Source organism: Physeter macrocephalus, chromosome 7, assembly GCF_002837175.3.
Source record: "Physeter macrocephalus isolate SW-GA chromosome 7, ASM283717v5, whole genome shotgun sequence".
NCBI classification, from domain to species: domain Eukaryota; kingdom Metazoa; phylum Chordata; class Mammalia; order Artiodactyla; family Physeteridae; genus Physeter; species Physeter macrocephalus.
This window is the reverse complement of record NC_041220.1, coordinates 147479922-147486267: the sequence shown is the minus strand read 5'-3', so window position 1 is coordinate 147486267 and position 6346 is coordinate 147479922. Positions and strand designations below refer to the sequence as shown.

The 6346-nt window shown below is 45.5% G+C and overlaps 1 long non-coding RNA gene across 1 annotated transcript in view; it reads left to right on the top strand.

Moving 5' to 3' along the window:
- Positions 1–6038, top strand: part of LOC112062070 (uncharacterized) — a 17665-nt gene extending 11627 nt beyond the window's left edge. The window contains exon 3 of the long non-coding RNA XR_002890525.3: positions 3523–6038. This is a non-coding gene — a long non-coding RNA (uncharacterized lncRNA). The remainder of the gene's footprint in view (positions 1–3522) is intronic.
- The last annotated feature ends 308 nt before the right edge of the window (positions 6039–6346 follow it).

Genomic DNA, 6346 nt, shown 5'->3' with positions numbered 1-6346 from the left:
AAAAAAAAAAAAAAAAAAAAAAAAAAGAATATTCTTTACAACAGCAAAATAGTAAAAACAAACACAACAAAAAACAGCTATATCACTACAGGAAATCAGTGTGTACTGGGAAATTCTGCAGCCGTTTGAAAGCATCGTAGAAGAACGTTTAATGCTTTGCAAATACTCCTAAATCTTAAAGGCACAGCCTAAGCCAATGCATGTTCTACAGAAACTCTCTACAAATAAGTGAAAGTAAATAGCAGGATACACACTAAACCTTCAGTAGGGTTTAGTTCTTATATTCTGAGGGATGTTTTGGTGTCTGTGTTTTCTAAATTTTCTGCACTGTATTATTTTTGAATAGGAGGTAAGTGTATTTTAAAATGGTAAGAGTGGAAATTTGGAGAACGCCCTATAGTGTGACCTAGTTCAGGAAGGAGGCCCTGGAAATATGGTGGTAATTTCATAGGATGGAGTCTGACCTCCCCTCTCACCCCTGGACGTGGAAGCGGTGAGAGCAGACAGAAGGTCCATGGGAAGCCTGAAGTCCAGAAACTAAATGAGCAGAGTACCCGCCTGGAGTTGGCAGAAAATATCAGGTACTGCCAGTGAGAAGGAAGAGGCTCAAGTTGCATTCCCAGAAGCAGAACCTGAGATGGGCTTTCTTGTGCCAGTGGGTTATGGAGGGAGAGCTCCCGGTAGGAGAACGTTAGGGAGGCTGGCCAGGACCGGGGCAAGAGCTGAGCAAGGAGGTATGTCAGCTGGGGATGAGGCTTACCCTGACCCTGCCGGGCACTCTGGGGCGTGGAATGTATCTCCTAGAGGCCAGGGGGGCTTCTATCCACCCCAGGCGTCAGTCGTTGGCCAGGCACTGCCTTCAACCCTAGGAAGGGAGTATATGGGCATAACCTTTAGGGTAAGGTGGCTCATCTTCAGGCCAGGACCGTTCTGTGAAGAAGGGGCAGTTAATAGCCAGCACTCCTAGCTGTTGGCAGTCAGGTGTCCAGGCTCGGGGAGCATAAACAATGCCCACTACATCACCCCCCGCAATAAAATCAAAGCTCCATACTGTGGATGAAGGGATAAAGGATATGGGAGGGTCAACTTGAAGTCTCACACGTACACAAAATGGATGGCAGGAAGAAAGGAAGATAGCAAGGAGGGGAGGATATATGGATAGATGGATGGATAGATGGATGGATGAATGAGTGGGTAACAGGTGGATGGCTGGAAGGATGGATGGATGGATGGATGGATGAGTTGGGGGGGGAGTAGCTGGATGGATGGATGGATGGATGGGTGAATGTTATTAGCACCTGGCCACACCGAATCATGTCCACCAGACTTTCTTCTGATGTTTAAATTATTCTTGGGTAGTCAGCCAAAATTGACAAATTTGCAATCTGGTGTATGTTCAACCAGTCCACTACCTTGAATCACATCGGCTCCAGTGCCCTTTCAAGCTTAAGGCTTTAATCTTCAAGCCTGGGAAGCACCTGACCCATTGGCCTTTGGCAGTCACCAGGGCCAAGCCCACAAGCATTTCCCTCCTCCAAGCCCCCACCTACACAGCTACCTGCCCCCTAGAACTTTATTTCTTATTGTCAGCATTTCTCTTTGGTAGGAATCATTTTTTCCCTCATCTATCTGTCATCGAGCTGATGTTAGAAAATTGAGACTAAAAAAATGTAGATAGGAGTGTTTGAAATCGTCTTTAATTATATCTGAAGTATTGGTGCTTCTTAATGTAAAAAGAGTGTATCAAGGAAAAGAAAAAAAAAGAAGAAAAAAAAGCACAAGTAGAACACTAGTATAGCCAAAAGTCACAGGAAATGTTTCACAGTCAAAACCGTAATTTTTTCCTGTTTAACTGCCACTGACTGGAAATAATCATGAGTAAGAAATACTTCATTTTTGGTGGTACACACAAAAAAACAGATGCCAGCAAGCAAGTCCATGTGGCTTTAATTTTACATCTGAGGCCATGTCAGGAGTGTAAAGTTGTTGGCTGAGCCTCTTCCAGAAAGCTGGAAAGCAAAAGATTGAGGTCAAACCCCATGTGGACGGGACTCATCCAACCCACTGAGTGCTAGAATGGAAAAACAAGATGGTGGAAGGAGGAATTTGCTCCCTCTCTGCTTAAGCAAAGACATCCATCTTCTCAGTGTTCTCAGGCCTTTGGACTTGGACTGACACCACCACCAGCTCTCCTGATGTCCAGCTTGCAGACAGCAGACCGAGGGACTTCTCAGCCTCCATAACCATGAGCCAATTGCTTTCTTTCTTTTTTTTAAAAAAATGATTTAATTAATTAATTTATGTATTTATTATTTATTTAGCTCCTTCGGGTCTTAGTTGTGGCATGCGGGATCTTTCTATGTGATGCAAAGGCTCTTCACTGGGGCACGTGGGCTTCTCTCTAGTTGTGACGTGCGGGTTTTCTCTTCTCTAGTTGTGGCACGTGGGCTCTGCAGCTGTGGTACGAGGGTTCCAGAGCGTGTGGGCTCTGTAGTTTGCAGCACGTGGGCTCTCTAGTTGAGGCGCTCGAGCTCAGTAGTTGTGGTGTGCAGGCTTAGTTGCCCTGTGGCCTGTGGGATCTTAGTTCCTCAACCAGGGATAGAACCTGCGTCCCCTGCATTGGAAGGCGGATTCTTTACCACTGGACCACCACTAATTTCTATAATAAATCTTCTCTTATACGTATGTCCGCATATCCTATTTTTTCTGTCTCTCTGGAGAACCCTGACAAATACAGAGGGTGATGGATAGAGAGGGTGATGAGGATGGAGGATGATAGGCAGGAGGTGGTCCAAGAAGACCTCTTTGAAGACACAGGTGGCCTCTGAGGCCACATGAATGAAGTGGAGGCTGTAGCATGGAACAGATTCTCCCCCCAGAACCTCCAGAAGGAATCAGCCTCACTGACCTGTTGATTCCAGATTTCTGGTCTCCAGAGCTATGAGCAAATAAACTGTTGTTTTTCAGACACCTAGTTTGAGGTAATTTGTTATGGCAGCCCCTGGAAATGCATACAAAGATCAGACCCGTGCTGACAGTCTTTCCCATAAAACAATGATGAGTCTGCTCTTAACGATATCCTCTCTGCACTCACATGCCTTTCTTCACATCATCGTTTTTTTGTGTGTGTGTGAGGGAGGGTGGAGAGACACAGGACAGTCAGAGGCAGAAATAATTAAGGGACACAAGTGTCGTTTTGGGCCACTCTACTGCACTGTTGATCTGTCCGCTATTAAGTTTCTTAGGTGCAAGCAAAAGAATAGACTTCTGGGCTTCCCTGGTGGCGCAGTGGTTGAGAGTCCGCCTGCCGATGCAGGGGACGCGGGTTCGTGCCCCAGTCCGGGAAGATCCCACATGCCGCGGAGCGGCTGGGCCCGTGAGCCATGGCCGCTGAGCCTGCGCGTCCGGAGCCTGTGCTCCGCAACGGCCATGGTTACACACGATGTAGCTTTCTTAGCCAGAAAAGCTCTATTCTCATTCTTTCTCTCTCTCTCTCTCTCTCTCTGTCTCTCTCTCCTCTAGTCACTGGCTTTGGCAAACCAAGCTGCCATGAGGTAAATGACCAAGATAGAGGAACTCACATGATACAGAAGGATCGGTGACCTGAGAGCTGCTTCCAGCAAGATACTGAAGCATCAGCCCTGCCTGCAGCTGCTGGGAGATGAATTCCACCAACAGCCTCAAACTCCACAAGAAGTGGACCCGACCCCAGCTGAGCATCTGAGGAGAATACAGCCCAGCTTATCCCAGGATGGCTGCCTGCTCAGACCCTGAAGCAGGAACCCAGCTAAGCCAGGCTTGGACTCCTGGCCCAACAGAAACACACATGAGATAACAAATGTGTGTTGATTTAAGATGCTAAATTTGCACTAGTTGGTTATACACTATCAGAAAACGACTTCAGCTGGAGAACCAGCCTTGGGACCCTGCAGCCAGGAAAATGCCCCCAAACCAAACCCCAAAATTGGCCTGTGAGGATATTTCTCTGGGCACCACAGCCCCGGGGACTCAGCCCTGCTGTCCCATCTCTGCCTCTGGAGAGACTGACTTCCAGCTGTGTCTCGAGCCCCCCATGAAAAGCCTGGGAACAGATGCATCTGGTCACAGACCCCAGGATTCAGGTCCCCTCCTCTAGCTGCAAGGGAAGCTGGGAAATGTCTTCTGAGGTTGCTTCTGTGCTGGGGTTCATGGGGAGGGGAGTGGCCCAGACGTGGGGAGGTTGTCACCAATCTGTTCAGCCCACCATGAACTGATGGGCTCACGGGCTTCACGAACCACTTCTTAATGGCCCTACATTCGCCAGGATGTGTCAAGGCATCGCTGAGCCAAACTCCACAAATGCCTTCCCTGTCAGCCCTGTGAGTGCGCCATGTAATCTGTTTTTCAATGTTTCGTTTAAAATAGGAGGTTCCTTTCTTCAAAGGTAAAAAGAATAGTATACGCTTGTAAACTCAGCCAGTCTTGTTTCATCTATTCCTCATCTCACCCTGGGTTATTTACAGACAAATCCCAGACATCATAAAACTTCATCTGCAAATATTTGAGTAACTATCTCTGAAAGTGAAATTTCATATTTAAAAACTACTACACCTTAAAAATGATCAATAATTCACAATTTCATCAAATATCAAGGCAGGGAATATCGTCACCCTTGTCTTAAAATACTTGGATTACAGTTGGATTGCTTAAATTGGGATACAAAGAAATCCCGTAAATTGTGAAAAACTAAACTAAACTAAAATAAAACAAAATAAATAAGAACAGTAGAATAGAATAGAATAAATAGAATAAAATAAGTGTGACTAAGAATAAAATAAGAATAAATAAGGTAAAATAAATAGAACAAAGTAAGAATAAAGTAGAATAGAAGAGAATAAGATAAAACAAATAAAAATAGAGGGACTTCCCCGGTGGCGCAGTGGTTGAGAATCCGCCTGCCAATGCAGGGGACATGGGTTTGAGCCCTGGTCCGGGAAGATCCCACATGCCGTGGAGCAACTAAGCCCGTGTGCCACAACTACTGAGCCTGCGAGCCACAACTACTGAGCCCACGTGCTGCAACTACTGAAGCTCATGCGCCTAGAGCCCGTGCTCCGCAGCAAGAGAAGCCACTGCAATGCGAAGCCCGCGCACCGCAACAAAGAGTAATAATCACATGTGGAGAGCATTCCAGCTGCCGTGCTTATTTGCCTCGAAATTCCGTTTCCTATCTCAACAATCCCTCGGCTTAGACTATTTCGGGGCCTCCCACATGTCTTTGAAGGGTCCCCAAGTTTCAACCCACTAATGGCCCTAAAAATCAGTGTGAGCAAAGGTGACTTTTACTCAACGAAAATGAAAAGGACACCCATATACTTTTTCATTTTCTAATGACGAATTAGACTTTTTTAAAAGTGGATCATCCGGCATCTGGAAGACATTTGGTATCACCAGCCGTGTAAAAATCACATGTCCCTCATCCTCTGGAGCTGGCCTGTCTGGCAGCCAGTGTGCTCCGGTCAGGGTGACACCGGGCCGTGACACGCCCCGAGAGAAAACACTTGCAAAGTCAAGGAGGTGGGTGTGTGTATGGGAGGGGGGGGGGGCTTCCAGATTTGCTTTATCTATAGTGACAGCAAAGGCAGCCAAACACCACAAGCTCCTTTCTTTCTGTTTGCAGTTACTGGCAGACCTTATTTTATTGCACTTCTAAGATAGAGTAGTTGTTTTGTTTTGTTTTGTTTTTGTTTTTTGTAACCAACGAAAGCTTTGAGGCGACCCTGCATGTTTTTCCCAAGAGCATTTGCTCACTTCGTGTCTCTGGGTCACACGTTGGTCATTCTCACAATATTTCAAACGTTTTCATTATGTATAAAATAGATAAACAGCCAGGACCTACTGTACAGCACAGGGAACTCTACTCAACATCTTGTAATAACCTATAAAGCAAAACGATCTTAAAAAGTGTATACATACACATACATATATATATATACACATATGTATATATAAAACTGAATTACTTTCCTGTATACCTGAAAGTAACACGGCATTGTAAGTCAACTATACTTCAAAAGAAGTATTTTTTTTTTTAAAAAAGAAAAACAGTGGTAAAACTTTGCACTTTACCTTATCCAGGATAATAAACCAGTTCCAATGTTTAAAAAATTCAACTGAGTAGATTGTAAAGGTCTTTTTGGCTTGATTTAATGAGTCATGAATTTGGCAACCTCCCATCCAACAGATAGAAAGGAGCTCCAAGGAGCTGTGCACAATGAAACTTTTGCAGGAAGAAGAGCGCAGGAGAAGGAAGTTAGGCCAGAAAAACAGCGGACTCGGCGTGGCAAGGCCACTTTCCTTCAAGGGA